Source organism: Anser cygnoides, chromosome 5 (genome assembly GCF_040182565.1).
Source record: "Anser cygnoides isolate HZ-2024a breed goose chromosome 5, Taihu_goose_T2T_genome, whole genome shotgun sequence".
Classification (NCBI taxonomy): Eukaryota; Metazoa; Chordata; class Aves; order Anseriformes; family Anatidae; genus Anser; species Anser cygnoides.
In genome coordinates this window covers 51,287,480-51,309,138 of record NC_089877.1, presented here as the reverse complement: position 1 = coordinate 51,309,138, position 21,659 = coordinate 51,287,480, and the positions used below count along the sequence as shown (strand labels likewise).

At 38.4% G+C, this 21,659-nt stretch overlaps 1 long non-coding RNA gene across 1 annotated transcript; it reads left to right on the top strand.

Moving 5' to 3' along the window:
• Positions 1–490: 490 nt before the first annotated feature.
• On the top strand, positions 491–3,320 carry LOC106033751 (uncharacterized). Its single transcript, XR_001205533.3, has 3 exons — positions 491–559; positions 991–1,163; positions 2,564–3,320. It is a non-coding gene; the product is annotated as an uncharacterized lncRNA (long non-coding RNA).
• Positions 3,321–21,659: the final 18,339 nt, after the last annotated feature.

Below are 21,659 nucleotides of genomic sequence, written 5' to 3'. Positions count from 1 at the left end.
TGGAGATGGTGGGTTACAAGTGCACCTTGAATGAGAGGTGTTCAGGCACTGCAGTGACTGACAGTGTTAAGAAGCTCAAAGTCATGCAGAAACACAAGTAAAATGTGAATAACACAAAATTACTGGTTGATGTTTTTCTGATTGGAATAAGAGTAATTGCATGTCGTACTGAACTTCTGAGATCATAGTGTGACCACAATAAGTGTTTAGAAGATGATAATAAGTTTATTGGCTATGTCGAATAGCTGCTGCCAGACCCCAGTCCTGAAAGACAAGTCTGTAGTCCATCTGTGTCTGTGCTCTGCCCAGTGCTTTGCAAGCCACAGGTGGAGAGAAAGCCTGCCCTGACTGACAACAGAGGGTTTGCTAGTGAGTTCCCCATCTGCTGTAGATGCTCAGGTGTTTTGTATTCTTGAACATCATTTAAAAGTAATGAGGGAGAAGAAGAGGGGGACAGGGAAGTGTTATGACAAAAAGTTCTACAGTGTGCTGAGAGCAGGAGACAGTATACAGTTAGGGGACTTTGAAAAATTTCTCTTGCCTTTAGCAGCCATTAGAGGTATCTTTCTGTTTTAACTTTTGAAGCAATTGTTTTTGAATCAGTTGGGTTCGTAATGAAAAGTTGTATTTTTTGGTACTTTTTGTTATTTAAAATCTCATAGGCAACGTAAGGAGAAAAAAAAATAAGAAAGGAGACTTGCCTCTTAAGTTCGTTTCAAACCCTCTTCCCACAGGATTCATTGGTGGGAGAACAATTTCCTGGTCAGAATGAGAAACAAACATAAGATGTCATGAAAAATGATAAAAAGAAACTTCAAATGAAATAGGAAGTTTTAATGCAAATCATATTTGACCTCATTCTTTTATAAGAGCTCTTCATTCTTGTGTCTCAGGGAGTTAGCATTGCACATTGTTGCAGGACTTCAGAATTAGGATTTTGAAGTACTTGAAAACAACTGTTACAATATTAATTATGGTTATATTTTTAAGGTAAAAATGTGTGCTTTTTAACCTTGATGGGGTAGTGTGACAGATGCATGATGGGGCAAGATAGCACAGATGGTCACCTAGAACTGGTTTTGCCTTTGGATGTGTTATTCTTGTTGTTGGGACCCATGGCTGGGCAGCATCCTGCTCCTCCATTAGCAACACTCTTCTTTTGGGTGGGTATAGCATTTACATGCCTTACCTCTTCTCTTGTGAACTGGTTGTTTTTTGGGGAAGGGCTTCAAACTTGAATATCTCCCTTTGCTTCCCTCCAGTTCCCAACTCTGTAGTTATTAGTCAGCACAACTTTCATTGTTTTCTGTCATGTACAAATTGGAATAGTTTTGGCAAGAGCCTTCAACACCTCCTCTCAAGTGGAAGTTCACTTCAGTGGTTAAACACTAGCTGGAGGTTTGGGAGACTGAATTCAGTGTTTTGCTCTCCCATTGTTTTCTATATGCCTTTGGCTAAATCACTGTAGGAGGAGGAATTCATCTCATCTGGCTTCAGCTGTTATGAATTAGGCATCTAATCTGAGTTTGTTGTCTATGCTCCCTCTGTGGTCAATGGAGGGAGAAGGGCACCTCTAGGGGATGACTCATCCCTTTCAGAGGTGTCTGCTCTATCCAGTGATTACAGGAAGATCAGGCAACTAGCTGAGATTCATACACCTTACTTTCTGACATGTGAAATAAGTCAAATTGAATCCCACACTTAGTCTCTGTTTTCTGGCTGCTATACAAAAAAATGGAATCCATTAAGTCCATTAAAACAATGCAATACTATGTGGTTATTCAAATTACACCAAAAAAAGGGGAGGGGGGGGGGGAAGAAAACCAATCTAGAAAGGAATGAATAATTTTTAGACCAGACCTTTTAAAGACACTTAGGAGTCTAAAGGTGTAGAAAAATGCCTCCTGAGCCTTTAAATCTCCTATGACCTATAGAAATTAGGAGATAATTAATTGAAGATCTCACTAAATGCCTATCTGTACTTGAGGTATATAAACACCTATAAAACCCTGTCTCTAGTATTATTAGGGAGAGCACTATACAAAAAATATATACAGGTCTCCAAACGCCGTTTTCCCCAGCTTCTGCACCCCTGGCCGCTCCTGCTTCCATGCTCCACAGCTCTTGCCCCTGGCAGCAGAGGTAAGCTTGGATGAGGAGCATATGTGACACACAACACTCCAGCTCTCCCCTGCTGGTGGATAATTCATTAGGATGAGAGCTGTGGCAGGGCTGGGGAGAGAATCAGTGAATCATAACCTCTCCTCCTCTTCAGCTGAACTGTGTGGAAACTTGGCATGGTAGAGAATCTCGTACATAAACCATATTTTATTACTTGGAGTTGACAATTCAGCTGTGACTGTGGAACTGGCAAGTTATAGGCATAACACAGAAGATGTGAACTTAATTTGTCCTTTCTTTTGGGCTGCTTTGTGTCTCTCACTCCTTGCTGAGTGTCTCTATCAAGACCAGCACGATAAGAGTTAATGTAAGGTCTGGGAATGAATGTGGTGGAACCCTTCCTCCCTTCTGATTCTCCCTTTCCTTTCCTTTATGTGAACAGACTCACTTGCCATCCCCAAGAGTGCAAGAGGCAAAGGTGAGAGGAAAGCTGACAAACAAGGAAAATAATCCCTTTGCCCACCCCTAGTGGAAACTCTGTTAGCTACAACATGGCAGCTGAGAGAGAACAACTTAACCCAACCAAATCTCTTTTATTATGTTCCTGTGTTTATTTTTCCGCTGTATTTATGACTTTGCATGTTGTTTTTGGTGTGGAAAGGACTCTAAAGCTGTAGATATGTGTTGTAATTATACAAATTCCTCTGCATGGAGTCTGTTAAAAAGATTGATCTATTTTTATGAGGACACACACAAATACTCATTTTGATGGACCTCATTGGCATTTATTGCAGGCCTGCCACTACTAAAATTTAAAGCCAACCTTGTAAATTTTATGGAAACTACATGCTGCAATTATTAGCCCGAAGACCTCCTGTCTCGCAGGAATGAGTCAGATTTTGCTTTCCACGTACATTGTGGTTTACACCTGAAAGAGATTAGTGGGGACCACCAGTAGCTTGAAAACCTAATCTCCAGTATTTTGTTTCCAGTTTAGCTCTGAAAGATACTCCAGGTGTTCTCATTAATTAGTCATTGTAAGTCACTGTGTCACTATTGTGCATAGAACAGCTGTTTTCTCTGTGAACTTTTTCTGCAGGAGTGTTTTAAATTAAAAGTTGTTTTATATACTTTTTAATGTTTAGAAACAATTCTTGTGGCTGCTGAAAATGAACAAAACCAACCCCTAACAAATCAGTTTAGGAAGACAAATTCTTGAGTGTTTCCTGTAATGGTGTAACTTTATAGAGTTCTACCTGAGTGGATGAGACAGCTAAACATCATAAGCAGATCTTGACATTTTTTTCTGTGGCAAAATTCCCACTAATATTAAGAACTGGCTATAAGTATTATAGACTGTACATGTTATACTTCCCCCATTATCTTATTTTATAGTGACAAACACTGAGGTGGACAGAGATGAAGTGGATTAAACCTACCAATCCCACTAATCAAAAGGGAAAAATAAGATTAAGGATAGCTGAATGATAAGTCTTAATAGTATGCAGTTAAGAATAGCTGAATGATAAGTCTTAATAGTATGCAGAGTATAAATACTACTTTGTATACTTTGTGCCTGTATACTGTCCTACACACAGTCTTTGCTAAATCTTTATTCATTGCTTGGAACCTGTAAGTGAGATGGCCTGTTGCAAATGACAGTTCAGTTGACAACAGGCAAAACATTATTAAAGAGGAGAACTTGGGAAGAATCTAAGAACCATGAGTTATGTTTATTATGTGGCCCATTATGGTTTAGACTTCAGAAAAAAAGACATTAATGTCAAGCCTTCTCATCCTTCATTTCAAAATAAGCCTTTGTTGTTTGTCAGATCATTTGGACACCAAAGTAGAAGAAGGGAAATATATTTATGGACCCTTCATCTTGGGATCCTATCTCTCTCCCTTAGAGAGTCAGTGCTGTGCTCCAGAGCTCCTGACCCTGCACCTCCCTGTTCTTAACACAGTAGGCCTGGCCATGTCCACTGCTGCATCCTTTACTGATGGCTATCCAAACATCTTGAGACTGCTTTTGAATGGCAGAGCCTGACCCTTTCTGGCCTTCCAAGTAGCAAAATTCAAACCTCCTTGTTTCAGAGTAGACTCAGAACTGGTACATGCCAGAAGTCTGATTGCAAAACTCCCACCTGCAAGTTGCCAAAAAAAAAGACCAGTATCTATCTGCAGTTACATTGACTGAAATTTAAAATAAAAGAGAATTTCTAAGCTTTTTTTTTTTTTTAATCACAAGAAAATCAGTGAGGAAAAAAATGCTTTGAGCATTGGAGTAATACAAAGCTTGTTGCACTTACTTTGCAGCATCCAGTTTGGGTTGGTTTTGCTGGTTTCAGAGAAAGTATCAGAAGAGAGAACTTTTCTAAAGCACAAAAGTAGCTTGTCAGAAGCCCTCTTGTTAAAGAGATGCAATCTGATGTTGTCTTTTTCACTACTCTGAATCCTACCCAAAAGCAAGAACTCAAAAGAATTTGAGTTGACCACACAAATGAAGGGGAAGATTCTCAGAAGTAAGCTGGGTAACAGGGAGAAAGGGTGACATGGGGTATTGGTGAAGTTATGTTGTGGTTTAGCCCTGGTAGGCAGCTAAGAGCCTTACAGCTGATCACTCACCCTCCCCAGGTGGGATGGGGGAGAGAACTGGAAAGGTAAAAGCAAGAGAACTCATGGGTTGAGATAGGGACAATTTATTAGGTAAAGCAAAAGCTGTGCACACAAGCAAAGCAAACCAAGGAATTCATTTGCTATTTCCCATTGGCAGACAGGTGTTCAGCCACAACCAGAAAAGCAGGACTCATCTGCATAATGGTGTCTTGGGAAGACAAACGCCATCACTCTGAATGTTCCTCTCTTCCTCCTTCTTTATTCCAGGTTTTATTGCTGAGCATGACACCATGTGGTATGGAATATCTCTTTGGCCAGTTTGGGTCAGCTGTCCAGTCTGTGTCCCCTCCCAACTTCTTTGGTACCCTCAGCCTCCTCACTGGCAGGGCAGCATGAGAAGGAAAAAAAAAAAAAAAAAGTCCTTGGTTTTGTGTAACCATTGCTCTGCAACAACTCAAAACATCTATTTTCATCAAAAATCCCAAACAGCATTGTGTGAACCTCTATGAAGAAAATTAACTCTAGCCAAAACTCCAGCCAAAATTATCACAAATTACCACAGAAATGCTTGAAAAAGTTCTTAGCAATATGGAACAGTAAGAGATTTTGTCAGGATTAGAAAAGGACAGTAGTAGTCCATCTCTGCTGTGAGGAGAAAGAGTAACTCAGCAAAGCATTAGTCCACGTAGTACTTAGAAATATATTTGCTGAAGAGCTCAATTCTTGGACACAGCAATGCTAGGATGATAGGTGTAGTAAAGGTATTGCAGTTTCACAAAGGGATATGGGCAACCTGACCTGGTCTTTAGACAAGGAGGTATTAAAAAACCCAACAACTTGAAAAGACATCTTGAGTGTCCCTGACAAATGGTGGGTCTATGTATTTTTGTGAAATGCCTTAGATTAACTAAAATAAATGTCAAAGAAAAAAGGTTTAATGTAAAAAGTTGAAATGGAGATGAGCCTTTGAAGGAGCGTTTTTATTGTTGTCACAACACATATAAAGAGATCTTCAAGAAAATGGAAGCTTAAAATAATGGGCTTTCATGGCCATGCTGGTTTACAGTAGGTTTCCCAAATTAAGCAGTTAGGCCCAAATCTGTACAGGTACTTAAATCTTAGCTGGGGGGTGGTAAGAAAGGGGGGGATGATGTTGATATGAGACTTTTTAAAGAGGGTGTGTCTGCATCTCCACAGAAAGCCCAGTTCTAACACAGGTCTGGCTTTGCGGTCTAAAGCAAGGTGCCGAAGGCCTTGACAGCTGTGAGATTTCAGGTACAGTCTGCTATTGGGTCAGGGTTGGTGGGCTAAGAGGGACAGATGTCCTCAGCACTGCCAGGTGGCTCGATCATGGATGCTTCTCGAATCCAAGTGGCCAATACCTCAGTTCTGAGCTCAGGCCTCATGTTCTCCCAGAGGCCTATCCTGAGTTCTCAGAAGTCATCAATGTGTACTTACACACACACACACACACATACATATATGATGGGTATGGATCTGTTTTCCAGTTCTTCACTTTTCTGACTTTCAAGGTTGGACTTTAAGGGTAACTGCATGCTGTTATGTCAATATAGATAACTCCATAGCATCAAATTACATAACTGCTCTTTTGTTGCATGTCTGCGGTCTCTTGCAGGTGAAGTGGGATTAAGGCAACCTAGTGCCCTCCACTCACAATGCACAAAAACTCCTGTTGGTCGACACAGTGTCCCAGTCCATTCCTTGGACATGTCAGTTGGTCTCATTAGGTCTATAGGTGCAGCCAGCAACTTATTAACAAAAGAAGTTTATCCCTCTTTACTCTAAGTTGTCTTTGTGTTCATGTGTCCCCATACCAACTATTCTACTTATGCCCTTGATCTTTTCCTCACATCCAGAAGAATTATAAACATTTAGCTAAGTAGTATTTAATTTTTCACCTTGCAAATGACAACTCAGATGGGGCCAGACTCAAATTTTCTGCTCAATGAAACATCTACACAGAGATTTATCTCTTCTAAACTGAAATGCAACAAGGCATATGAGGAGAGCCTTTCTTGTATTTTAGGATAAAGCGTATGTAGAGGACATAACAAAGATACCAGCTAACTCGATGTACTGTTGCTGGAAAGAGGGTGATACTCTTCACTTGTCTATAGAGAGATATTGTGCTGATTTATGGTGTCAAGTAAGCAATATTTGCTTTTTCCCCCCCTGTAGTCATGAGGAATAAATAAAACCTTCTCTGACATGTGGGCAGGACTTCAGTACGTGAATTCTTTCCAAGTTTTTTTCAAAATTTTTACTTCACCTTGAGTAGTTTCTCCTTGGAATATGATACTCCTTTCCTTATAAAAGAACGGATAGAGAATCTGTTTGTAATAAACACTCTTCTAATGTAATAAATTTAGCAAGTAGCTTGATTCTAATTGAATACATCATTGTTGCTTTGAAACAAAGCAAGTCATTTGTGCTTTTTCTCTGATTTCAGAAGTAGCTGTGTCTACATAGAATGTCTCTTTAGCTTGTAAGTAGTCAAGATATTAAAATGTGAAAAATGCAAATAGAATTTGCACCATAATGTGCTTTAATTTGATTTGACATTAGATTTCTGCTCCTCATCTTTCATGATAGCTATTGAAAAGATGTAATTTTATTTTGAAGACTTAAATTTTACCTTTGGTATGTTCCAATAGATGGAAATTGAGGAGGGAAAAGTTACAGTGCCGAGTTGTGGACACATGCAAATTAAGTTTTGACTTTGATTATATTTTTTTGCACTTACTATTTGAGATGTGCACTCATTCTATTTTTCTTTTTGGTGAATATTTATCCTGATGGCTATCACTAAATAATTGCTTGGTGTCTAAAGCTCTTTTCATATGACGGGCAATTCAAAACCTTGATCAAGGTCAATTGTTAAGGTGTCGCAATCTGAAAATTTAATCATCACTGAGAGTAAAATGATACTCAGAATTATGCCTTTAAGAAAAGCCACTATTTACCAAGGAAAGTGTTTTTTATATCCAGTGATCATAGTAATTTCTAAAGTGGAGCATCTTAGAATTTTCTTTGACTTATTCACTTGAGAAAAGGGCTGTCTATTCATTCACTCAGGAAATTCTGGACAGCTAGTCAGAAAAAAACAGACAAGATCTGGTCTGATCAAGAGTAACTCAGGTTTTGTCTACAACTTAGACAAACTTGGTGCCCTAACCACAGCTTGGTCTGCTTCATAAACTTACAATACATTTCAAGTCCTTCTCCAAAACTGGCCCCCAGCTGAATACATGAATTCACAACCACATTTGGTAAGACTAGTGTGAAATTATGCAAGCTGGAGTGTGGTCTTCCATGGATCTCCTCACAGATCCAACTTCAGTTCATGTGGGATCACAGTAGCGTCTGGTGATGCGAGTATTTCCCATACAACAGACACTTTTATTTGGTTTGTTTGACAGTTTTCTGAACCCAACTCTGCAATAGCTCAAGATTTCTGATAGTTACTTGCATGCATGAAATAGGTAAATGGGAATCCTATTTGGCATATGTAGCAATTAATTTAGATATACAGGTGACTGACTAACAGCATGACATGTGGGTTTGTTCATCTGGATGACGAGCCTCTTTCTAGCTGGGGAGCTGCACATGATTTGATAATCGTGTTTCAATTGGAGCAGTGCTGTCACTTTTTATGGTGCAGTGTCTCACAAAATGGTGTTCACTGTGGAAAGCACAGAAAGGTCAGCATCCTCATACATGTGATGACATGATTGCTTACCCAGGATCTCAAAAACAGTGCAGACCTCACTTGCTGCAGTTGTCCCAATGCAAATCCAATGCTCCATCCTGTGGAAATTCAAGGTCTGGCATATCTAGAGGATGTGTATTATTTCAACAACAATAACAGCAATTTGTTAGGTTATCTAGTACAGAACAAGGTCCCCAAAACCTTCCTGAAATGATCTCAGGTGCTTCGTGAGTGTATCTCAAGTTCCCCAGATTTTGTTTTTGTTTATTTATATTTGTTATTTTTTTTTTTTAAAGATGTGCTCCCTGATTGTCACGTCAAAAACTTGACAGGAGAATGTTCCTCTGTGGATGTTGAGTCTTCACCCACAGCTCCTGGGCTTCCCAGGGCTTTTCATATCTTTTTTGATTCCTTTTTGATACCTTTGATAGCTCAGAGAAGGCAGGACAGCAGAGCAACAAGATGGCAACTATTGGATAAATACCCAAGATGCCACTGCAAATAGCAAGCAAAACTGAAGACTACATGGAAAGACACTTTACAAAAATAGCACTAATGTATTTGTTCCTAGTGTTTAAGGGTCTGCTTCTGGATAAAGACACAGGAACCTCATCTGTTAGGTACTCTACATAGGACATCTTTATTCAGGCTAGTACCATACCAATTTTGCTAGCACCTTTCAGTCAGATGCATGATTACAGCTTATGGATGTATATCCAAAACAGCTTAGATATTACACTTGGTTGTGGTAGCATGCAATGCAAAATATTTGCAAAATCTTGCATCAAAAATGACATCAAATATTTGAGGAAATTCGTAAATAGTTCCATGCTGTTATAACTTGTTCAGCTAGCAGGTCTTGAAGATGGTAGATTAAAGCTTGCTTATTGTTCCTATCCATAGGAACAACTGTCACACCTTGGGCTGAATGTACACAGTGAAGGCAGGACATTAAATTCAGCAGTAGCACTTAGAATGAAAACCATCATCCTTCTAAAGGAGAAAAAATGTGGAAATTAGATTGCTCTAATGGCATAGAATTAAAAGACAAAAACCTCATCAACCCAGAGACCTCACAAACTTCTATCCTTGGCATGAAAAGGAGACTTGACTCATCATAATCACATCTGATCTAACTCCCCTCTCAAAGTGGGGCCAATTTTACTGTTCGCTTCTTTGCCAAGTTCTGAAGATCAACAGGTATGGAGAAGCTTTAATCTCTCTGGTCAACACATTTCAGTGTTTTGTGAAGATTTTTTTTCTTATATCTAACTGAAGTTTCCCTTGCTGCAACTCATGTTTGTTACCTCTTGTCCTTTTCTGTGCACATCTAGGAAGAGCATACAGTTACTATTCATTGCCTAAAAAATGCTCTTTATATCAAAGGCATCACTTTAAATCTTTTCCTTTCTGCAACGTGCCATTAAATATGTATGAGTGGGAGGGGGCAGAAGAAGGAGGGACAGGAAAATACAAGATTTTTTTAAAATATAGTTTCCTCTAAGGGTCACAAAGTCTATGCTGGGTGCACGTCTGAAAGTAGCGGATCTCTTTGCTTCACAGAAATATGGCATCTCTGTAAAAACTGATGAATAGTAAATCACTTTACTTGCCCAAAGTCACAAAAGAAATTAATCAAATCAAGAGCCCCAATTACCTGCTCCAGTTTTCATTTTATGCTACAAAGTCACCCTTCATTTAAAAGCAATTGAGATCGGAGTATTTGAAATGTTTCTGTGACTGTTTTTTCTTATTGTCCTGCTTCTGAAACATTGCTCCAAATACTTTTAGCTTGAAACCTAAAAACACATCAACAGCTATGAAAGACTTTCTTCTGAAAAAAAAAAAAAAGTGTTTCATTTTCTTTAGGGTTATTTATTTATTTATTTCCCCCTTTGGTAGGCATTCAGCCATTTTTACTAGGTCACTTCTTGCCACCTTAAATTAAATTCATAAAAATGTCAGAACTCAAGTGATCAAAATTCTCTTCTCATCCACACTGTGGTTCTATAGGGATTTTTTCCCCAGATGATGTTATTTAAAGTTGACTATTGACAATAAATTTATTGCTTGCAGCACTCCAAATGTGTGATGTCTTTTCCTTTACTTTCCTGACGTGATGCTTGCAACTTTTTCCCTTTCAGGGAAAATATTGCCACCCACAAAGCACTTTTCTCCATTTAGAAGAAGTTCTGTAGTCCCTCCCATGAGAGGGTCACGTAAGGTAAAGCTTTGAGATGAAAAGTCAGATTATGTCCATAGTAAGTAGGAACAAGAATCATATTTGATTTACTAGTCTGTTTCCTTTCCTTGGTCTTCGAATTATATTGTTTTTTAGCAACTGAATTTTGTTGTCATGGCCCCGTAAATTGTTGTGGTATGAAAAAAGCAGCCATATGACCCTCAGCCTACCATTGTAAGTACAAAATGTAGAGGTATTAATATGAAAATGGTTTTGCATGCACTATTTTGTACTTTACGAGAATTGTTGTATTCTGAAAGCAGGACTATAACAGTGCTTCCAACACTTCTGATTTTATTACAAGTCTCATGACGTTTGGTGTTTTTCTTTCGAACGCCAGCTCCTAGAGACATCTCATTACCTGTGATTCTCAGCTTTCATTGAAAAGGGATGCTTTTAGCTCTTGTGGTTGCAGAGAAAAACATGCAAGTCTGAGCCCCAAAGACTTAAAAAATAGAAGACAAAGGCCAAAAATTCTTAAAATTCCAGTTCTTAAATTAATCTTACAGTCATTGGGTCTGACTGTGTTTCCTGAGTTTTTGAGGCTGGCAGTAGATCTATTAAGTTCATGGATTATTATTTTTTCAATAAATTTCATACCTATTTGTAACTATAAAAGATTTTATAGTCTTTATGTTTGCTATTCTAGATCGAAGGCCTGTAAGATTGACTTGAAAGGTGCTGAGCCTTCACAGAAGCAATCATAGGTGAGCTGGGTGAATAGCGTATTCATATGTCCAGTAGAGATTTCTGCCCCGGAGTATTTCTCTATCTATGAACATAACATATGAAAACATTACCAGGAAGCTTATTTTGAACATAGTAGGTGTTTGTAGCACTTTTTTTTTTTAATAGAAAATTCTGATGTCATATGTTGTGATAGGAGAATCCTTTAATTTTGGCCATGTGTGCACAGCTGCATAGGAATGGCAAAGGAATGGGCGGGGAGAGAGTGATAAGCGTAATGAATTTATTTGCAAGATATTTTGAAATGTTTCAATTCCTTTTCTACAAAAAGTGATTGGAATCATTTGTGCTAATTAGAGGGTTTACAAAATAATAAAAAAATAAAAATAAAAAAAAGAATACATTACAAATATGACGTTCAGTTCCTGAAGGACTCATTTTTTTGTCCTCCAAGAAGAGAAAAAAAACAGTTCCATGTGCCTGAGGTGTTTTGTTATGAGTCATGAACAGCAACCAGCAAGAAATACACAACAAACAGCTTGCAAATGATAAACACTTAGGAGTGTATTTGTCTTCAAATATAAAAATACTTTGGAAATAACTTTGATCGGAAAATTCATAAATTACAACAGTGTGTTACTATTTCAACATTTACTCATCCATCCATGTTTACTCAACCATCCATATAGTTTACCAATCAATATTTAACTCAGCTCACGCTCCCACCACGTTTTATTTATACTTATGTATCTGAATCAACTAAAGCTTTTACAGCTATGTGGTAAATTCCAGTCATGCAGTTTATTTATTTATTTTTATTAGTATTTTTGGTGTGTGTGTGTGTGATTTGCTTGAAGAACCAAGCAACTGAAACAGATGAACAGAAAAAAAAAAAAGTTTAAAAATAATTTCTTGCTAGAAAATGAGACATTCAAATATCTGAATAGAATTGGCTCCAAATAAAGTGTATTTCTTCTTTTCTAGGGTTTTTCTACCAATATAATTATAGCTTGTTTTTTAAAAAAGGACTTGTAGTTTAGGCAATGCCAAACCAAACAGAGCTGGCTACAGTGTTTTGATCATTTTCTCTGGCCCACACAAAAGCCTATCTACTGTATTTATTACAATAGCTCCTCAGGGCTAGTCAGAAATAGTGTGTTCACCATGTAACTCATTTTGTTCCACAAACATCAATTAAGAAGCAGAACTTCACTCCCTGCTACCTCTTTACCTCCTCTCCCTATGAGTTTTACATCTTAAATAAAATGGTCAAGGGAAAAAATGTAGAAGAAAACTTTCTCATATATGCATGCATATATATATGTGTGCATGTATGTATATGTATGTGTACATGTATTTCAGAGAAGTTATGTTACACTTCTGTGTCCCTACTCTCTCCTGTACAGAAAGGCATTGTAAGATGTGGCAGAGTTCTCCCAGCACCATTGCTGGTATTCTCCCAGCACTGGTGCTGATGAAGATGCCGAGCTGCCACCACAGCTCTGTGTACACTGGTTGGGTCAAACATCTGTAGTGACAGCAGACAAAAAGCTTGTAATATTTTCTGTATGGTGCAACCAGGAGGAAGCTCTTCCCCATGCTGTGATTTGACCATACAGCCTCATGTCCTCCCTCCTTCCTCTCCCTCATGGGGTTACCCCTGGGCTCTGTGTGAAGCATCGCTTGCAGTCACCACTCAGGGGAAATCACATTTCAGGATCAAATTCCTACACAACCACTTACACCCAGGTGCAAGAAAATCCCATTGCTTCTCTACTTCTCTGCTTTCCATTTCCCCTTACTAACTTTGTTTTGTGCTCTTAATATATTAACATACTGGGGTTTGCTCTATTAAAATAAACTATTTGACTAAATTTCCAAGCAGTTAATCCCATTATTTTTTTATTGGATTTGAAATGGATTTGTCAAGGAAAGAGTATTGCTGCAATTTATGAACGCACTGCAGTGCATTTAGGAGACAACTGTCTCTGCATTTGGAACAGGAAATGTTAAATGGAAATTGAGAGAGAATTTGTAAGATTTATTTTCCACTACTGCAAGCCTTCAAGAGCTTGATCTGAAAAATAGATTATTCCTTTTTCTCCTTGTGTCTAGGAGACAATGCTATAATTTTTTAATAAAGATCATATAGCCTTGGAAAGCCATTTAACAAGCTTCCTTGGGATATTACAGTGCAAGTAAAGTTCGTCTATGAAAAAATATTAAATGTGGAAAATAATTTTAAATTTTGGACAAGCTGTGGCTCACTTATTTGATTTTTTTCTTTCTTTTTTTTTTTTTTATGAAGTTACAAAATAGATGTTGTCCCCAAATACCCTGATCTGCAGTGATTAAATTCAGTCTTGTGTGGAGGCCTGGCACAAATCCTTTGCATCATAGCTTAATGATTTATTTTGCTTGGAAAGTAACTGTGGTCCTGAACTTGTCCCTATTTAAGTCCAAATGACTTCCATGGTAGCTGGATCAGACCTTATAGATTGTGTGATAAAAAATGAAATCTGCTTTGAATAAACTGTGCTGGGTCCAGGATATGGCTGGGCATGGCTGGGCAGGCATGGATGTAAAATATATTTTTATTTTCAGAGCAGCTGCAACATGCCTTGAGGTAGACCCCAGCCTCATGCCTGCTGTGGGAGGGCTGCAAGACCAGGCAAAAAACAGCCTGGCAGCTTCCGGGCAAAGCTTCTTGTTTCCATCTGTTTGGGCAGGAATCCCTCATGGGGTGGCTGCTGGGGAGGGCAGGAGGGAGGAGAGGGGTGACCAAGTGAAAACCCTAAGGCACCTTGGCTGCAGGGCATGACAGGGGGAGGTGGGAGGCATCAAGGCTCTGTGGCCCACGTGTGCGAGCCAGGCACTGTTTTGGGGATCTTCAGGGGTGATCCAACCTCTGAAGTCTCACGATCCCCTCTGGGCTCCAACAGAGCTGCGCACTACGCACTGATTTACTGTCGGTCACACGTTTTTTCGTTCCCTGTCCTCTGGGTTGGATTATGTCATCGTGCCAGGGCATTAACCTCGGGTTTTTTGCATCTAAATTTATTTTATTTTGGGTTTTTCTTCCCTTCTAATATTACAGCTTTGCCTCTAGTTTATAAATATTCCATTTAAGGAACTATTTAGCAGCAACAACATTCCTGAGTTCAATCCAAGGATTGAGCTAATTATGGCTCCCCTTCAAAAATCCGTCTTTAACTCCCCTCCCCCTCCCACCCTGCCTTCTCTCCGCTGTGGTCAGAGACACTGAAGATAATAAAGAGCAAGAAACTCCTACTTAAATAAACAGATTAATTAATTGGATGCTCTGTCTCTCACAGATTAGCAAATCCCAGTCTTGCAATCCTTATTTATGTGAGTCATCCTGCTGAGTGGAAATACTTGTGTAAGTAATACCCTGATTTTTGAGAATTATATTCAAAACCCATAAAATCCAGGAGGATTTTTTCAGCAGCTTCCATAAATGGTAAAAGGAAGAGTGGTAAGTAATATTTTAGTAATTCCTTAGCTAATCAAAGCATCTGGTGATAAGTATACTAAATAATGTTCCTTCTCTTGCAACCACATAACTGCTGCACTAATTCTTCACTTTTGCATCCAAGAAAAAGCATGTCAAAGTATCCTTGGAAAAAAAAAAGCCCCTTCTGTTTATAGGCAGCACAGTTCCACATTCTTGGTATATGGAACACCAAATGTCCTGGGATAGCCAGCGTCCTGGCAGGGAGCCATGCATCTTATTATATAGTAGGAGAGCCAAATTTCCTCCTGCACAGTATGTCTATAAATAAAGTGCTTCTTCCACAAGCAATTAAATGGAAGCATTTTTCCAACCAGCATGCAAATACCGTTTTTGTTTCTTACTGCAAGTAATAGCCAATTTGTGATATTAGTTTAAGGTCAGAATTATTTTAATGATGATATTAAAATGCCTTCTCCCCGGCTTGTTTGGGGATGATAAAAAAAAAAAAGTAGTGAAAAGTTTTCTTGAAAGGACATTTCTTCACTTTTAAAGGATCTGGCATAAAGAAGGCATCCGTCTACTCTATAGGCTGTCTGCGATTAAAGTGTTATATGTAAGTCTCAGCAGGAATCTGAAGTTAATTGTTAAGGGGTGCCATTCTAGCCTTGAGACTGTTTGCAGTCAGCCTGTAACTTCTTAGGGGCATTTGTGCAATTTATTTACACAGCTTCTTGCAAGATAATCTCATTTTTTTCCAATGTATCTAAGGAGATACTGGAAAATAAATTAATACTATATAATTCTTAATCTAAGATGTGGGTATCAGTAAACTTATTGAGCTGCTCTTCCCTGTCACTTTTATTCAGAACATGAGGTTGCATATTTATGGGACTGGGTAATGAGGTCGTTGGTGTAATGAAGAGAAAAGGTTAGGGCACCTTCATCTGATTGTTTTGGTAGCTTAAATTTAATGGCAACAGTAAGTTTTAGAAGGCATCTTTGTTTTTCAGCAGAATATGGTGGTATTCTGCAGGATAGTGCCACATCACCCCTTTCATGGGTGAGGGCCAAAAGGAATCTGAAATGGTACTGTCTCATTCAGCTTGAAAGACTGACAAAATTAGAATATCCCAACATACAAAGTCTATCTTATTCATGAAAGACTTTGTTTCATTACAAATGGAGAGACCATAGGAAGACAAGGGCTTTCTTTTGTCCCTTGCAAATCTCCAGTCACCATATAAAATAATTATATATTTGGAAATTCTTAGCTTCTTCCTTAGAATCACAGAATGGTTGAGGTTGGAAGGGACCTCTGAAGGTCATCTTCTCCACCCTCTCCTAGCACAAGGAGGGCTACCTTAAGCAGGCTGCTCAGAACCATGGCTTTTGAATATCTACAGGAAGGGAGACTCCACAACCTCTCTGGGCAACAAGTTCTCCTCAGAAGAAAACTCTCTTTCTAATTTTTGTTTGTTATTGTTTGTTATTGTTTGTTTGTTTATATTTTTGTTGAGAAAAAACCATTTCAAGCTACTTTTTTCTTGTCTCTCCCAGAACAAAATCCATGTGGCTCTTCTATTCAACATCCTTTCTTCTCCCTTATGAAAGCTCTTCACATGTAAATGGTATCTCCCACATAGAACTAATTCCAGAAGGAAATGTTTGTAGTAGTGGCATCCCATATAGTAAGAAGGATGAAGAAGTTATGATATTTAATCAGAGCTGGAAATTAGATTTTTCACGTTGCAGTTAGAGGCATTATTAGAAAGAGCTTTGAAAATATGCTGACTATAATACTGAACACTGGAAGAAATTAATATTTTTCTCTCTAATTACTTTCTGATGAAAAAATGTTTTTTGAAGTATTTTGATCTAGTGTGTGTGGAATGGTTTCTCTGTAGCCTTGCCTGTGCCTCACACTTTGAATGGCAGCCAGAAAGGTGTCATACATAGACCTAAATGGGGCCATCTTTTCTTAAGACAAAGTATGTTCTTAAATAATAAATGATCCTGGCAAGTTGTTTATTACCAGCAGTTAATGATCTGTTTATTAGTTAAAGTCTGTGGCTGTTAACACTCTAACAAATCAGTTCACTCTGTTAAACATCAATTTTGAGTACATTATTGGTATTAACCATACAACGAACTAGAACTGTTGCAGACAGTTGATTTTATTGCTACAGCAGAATTGTATAATAGGAGGCAAAGGTGTTCAATAGGATGCCAGTGATCTTGAAAAGAAAAATAGATTAGGTTACAGTTGTTTGTACTGTTTAACAACTGGCTTTTATTCATAGTGAATGTGTATTCTGTTTTCCCAAATGTGTCTCAAGTAGGAACAGTTTGAAGTCCGAGATTCTGTAATTTCCATGTTTTTAAGACTGTAAAGATTACTTTTGTTTATGTGCATATACTTTAGAAAGAAATATTTGATGGGCTTAAAAATTAGTTTCTAGAATGTGTAAGGGATGATCTTTCTTTAAAAGATTGCTCAGAAACCAAATTCTGCTAACACCACTTGTTTGTCTGAACAACTGGCACGAGATCAACTGGTTTTCCAGACTAGTTGTAGCTACTGGGACGAATAGCCAGAGACAGAGTTTGAAGACTCTGGTGTTGGATCTGCATTAAGCTGTGCTTCACTTACATCATGTTAAATTCCCACAAGTGTCTTCAATAAAATAAAGTTCCAAATGGAAGACCTCAACTATTAGGTGATCTTGATGAGAATACTTGGTTTTGAGTGGAACGATGCTGAACACAGTTTTGGCTCTGCCTACTCCCAAACCATAAAATACATGTATTGCAATTTTGCATCTGATCAGGAAACTAAGTTGTAAAAGTAGGTTCACTCCTAGGGCTCAAGTAGTGGTAATAAGTCTGGCAAGGCAGGATAAATAGGTGTGAGAATTACATTCCAACCCACAAATTCAAGAGTTCAAATCTGTTCTTGCAATTTTGGCCCACTTCTCATAAAAAGTAGCTCTGATACTTTCAGCATTTAGAAATAATCCTCTGATACATTAGCAGAAAGTAATCCCCAAAAGCTTTTCTCTAAAATGTTTCAAAAATACTTTTTTTTTCCAATCTGCCTGACAACTAAAATGTTCTTAGTTTTTCTCTAATTTGAATTAATTAAATTGATACAAATCATTATATAGGCCCAAAAGTATTTTTCTCAGTTCTAGAATATCTCGTTCTGATTTGAGTCTTTCTTAAAATGGTTGAACTCAGCTAACATAAACATATTTAAAACAACCATCAGTGTTTCATAGTGCTCGGCTAGTGTAAAAGCTATCTCAAAATAACATTTTAAAATAAATCATGCTGACTTTATACTGATAATCTGCAATTTGCTTGAGGTAGAACAAATTACTTGAAAAAGTATTCAACTACCACAGCTTCAGCAGTAGTGTAAAGGGTCAGTACAGAACAAGGATTCAGTAACAAAAGTGACTCTTTGGACCCTGCACAGCAGGATGTCTAGCAGAGCTTTCTGTAATGGTATTAAAGTGTCTGGCTCTTTTTATGTTTGCCAGCCTATTTACTGCCCCGTTGAACAAGGAATAGGAGGACCTGTGGTTTACCCCTAGTGTCAACAACAAGATAATTTGCCTGAGAGTAAGTACGGATTTCTTGAGAGTTTTAATTCCCCCAGAGGTCCTGTGGTTTCATCTATCCCTGCAATTAACCTGTTATCATGCGGGAAGGTATTTGCAATGTAATCTGAAATAAAACCTGACCCAACACCTGTTAAAATCAAAGGTGCTGAAGATTTGCTGAAATTCTCTTGCTGTCAGTTCGGTGCCAGCATATCTTGTTTGGGGGCTTGAGCTTCTCCCATGCACAGCTGACCTGTCACGGTGGGCTTGTCTGCCCTGGTCCAGAGCAGTCCCAGAGAACAAAGTGACAGCAAAGCAAGAGGGGATGAGCTCAGCTCTCACCCTTGCTAGACGATGGCGCAGACTTTCCCGGCTCCCTCTGGGAACACTGAATCATATTTTAATCTGGCAAAGCATGTGGAGTTTATAGACCAATGATATCAAAGTGATCTTAGCTGGACACACGTCGCTTGCTGTAGCCCTTGAGGATTACTGACTGCAGCCGAAAGTTTCTCTGGTTGGCATTCCGAATTACTTAATTCAAGGGGTGCATTATGGACACAGCATGATTACACAAAGTCCAAATCATCCGAGGAAGAAATCTGTGGCAATGGCCATTTGAGCTGATTTTTAGTGCTATAAATTCAAATGCACTGACACTTGCTTCTTGCCTGAAATGTAACAATCTCTTCTGTATGTATATTTGTACGTGTTTATGTATTACAGCCTTGTGTTGGAGGCATGAATGTTAAATGTGTTTTTTTTTTTCCCTGACCTGAACAACTTTTACTGACCCTTACTCTACCCTATTTATACAGTGCTACATAGCAATGAGTGCTTTTAATAGAAAAACCTCAGAGTTGTTTCTGGTAGTAAGTATTTTTTCTTTTCCATTTATGCATTGCTATACAATGCTTAGCCAAGTGCCAAAACAATAAACTTTCCCTCTACTTTTATTTTCCTTCAAGCTGTAAGATCAAGGCTCCATTTAAATCCCACTGAATGAACACTGCAAATGACACATCAGAGAGAAGCACGTGTTTTACCAGTCAGGCTTGAGAATGTTTGAAATCAGCCCTCAGTTTCAAGTGACAGGCAGACAGCAGCCAGGCTGGGAAAGCAGCAGGGTAAGCGGAGTGTTATGTAGGCTGGGGGGGGTTAATGTGACTTGAAGAAATGCCAAAATTATGTGACTTTATGCCATAATTGGACATAGCATTTAAATAATGACTAGCATCTTTAATATTGCAGAAACCCTCAGAGCACAATGGTGTGGTTTGCTGTAACTTTGGTCATTGAAAGAACCGGACTATTCTATCCCACATTTCATGAACACTCAGCACAAAATCGTTCTGTATTCTATAAATAAGCAGAAAATCCAACTGCAGATTCAGAATTACTTTGCAATTGCTAAAGTTTCTCTTCTGGATTTTCACAGAGAAATATCACCAGTTCAATCAAGGAGTACATTTGTCAGTAGAGCTGCTGTGTGTAGACTGACTCCTGGGTTACCTTGGAAGAGTGAATGTTTCAGTTTTCCTCTTTGGGACCCCAGAATACACAACACAGCAAAGTTTGTTTTACAGTCCAGAAACTTTTAAGACACAATCCAAAGGCTGTCTATATATCACTCTCTCTTTGAGTATAGAGCAAGCAAATGTCATGCTAAGCCAACATTTACATTAACCATAGTCAGTTTTGAAGTCGAGGTACTCTGTGCACAAGATAGTCAATTTCTTTTAACATAGCTCTTTCAAGAGCCTGATGGTCATGTTGAAATCGTCTTTGTATTAAGAATCCAGTTGTTGGGGCCAGAGTATAGGCTGGGGAATATTTGTAGAAAAATATTTAGAGTTATGCGCTGGTTTCCCTAGATTCTGCTAATGTTTCAACACAGGCCAGACATCTTTTGCTAAATTAGGGCAGGCTGAGGTTAAGAGAACCTAAAATTAGTGGGATTTAAACTCTGATTGCTAGACTACAGCATTAGTCATCTGGTGACCAATGACTTCAGAAGTCTTTGTAAAGAAAATATTTTACAATCAAAAGAAACCAGAATACTTTGCTACCTGTTTTGGATGAACGGAGCATATGTATAATGGGGAAACTGTAGGGGTTGCAAATATTCTGAAAGTTTCCCTACCATTCTGCAAATATTCTGAAAGTTTTCCTTTTTACCATTTTTTCCAATGTATATTACAAAATATATACATTCTGGAACTTCACATCACATCCAACATAGGTTTTGCAATGCCTTAAGATATTCAGACAGATAAGATTTCAGATAGATGTACAAAATAGCAATGAAAACAAACAGACATTGCTGCCACCAACTGCTGTTTCAAATCCATCTTCATGCCCTGTTCAAAACAGCAAATTTTGTAACCAACATCAAGTTTAAAGGTCTGGAGCAACAAAACTGAGGCACAGACAGACACTGTGACAGCTGTCACTGAATTCTGAAAAGTCACCTCAGTAAGATCATTGCTACTAAAATGCATTTCCTTATCTTCAGGTAATTTCTGATAGTCAAGTAATCCAGAAGCCCACAACTTTACCTTAAGGTAGGTCTTCTCACCTTCAGTGAAACTGTGGACTTTCTTTAGGAGCACACAGTAAGATTTGGATATAAGTTTGCAGCTCATTGTCTTCATCATGATGGCTGTGCAGGTGCTCATGGCATGCATGAAATGTGATGGCTGAAAGGTTCAAGGTATTCTCAGTCGGAAAAAACTTTTCCATGTGCAAATATAGTGTAGACTGAGAGAGCTCTATAAATTCACATTCTATGTACACTTACTTTCTTTATTAGGTCTGCCCCTGCATGTTTTGTGCCCTTTGGATTTTCTCAACGTGGTGGCTAGTGCATATATACTACCCTGAGGTTAAAGCATATTAAAGAAGTGGCCTAAGAAATGTTGATATCAATCTGTCAGAGTTTTGAGCACATTTAATTCGCAAATGAGTTGCTGATATATGCTGATGTATCCACTGCAAGAAGCAGAGTGGGAAGGAGTCAGTATTCCCTCTCTGAAAATATCTTACCAACGGCAAAAATCATGTAACAATTCATCTTTACTCTCAAAAGCATATGTTATATCATGTTGGGACATAAACAAAGAAAATGTCCTTGGTAAAACTTCTGAAATATGAACTATTCTTGACTTTTGGCTGCTGCAC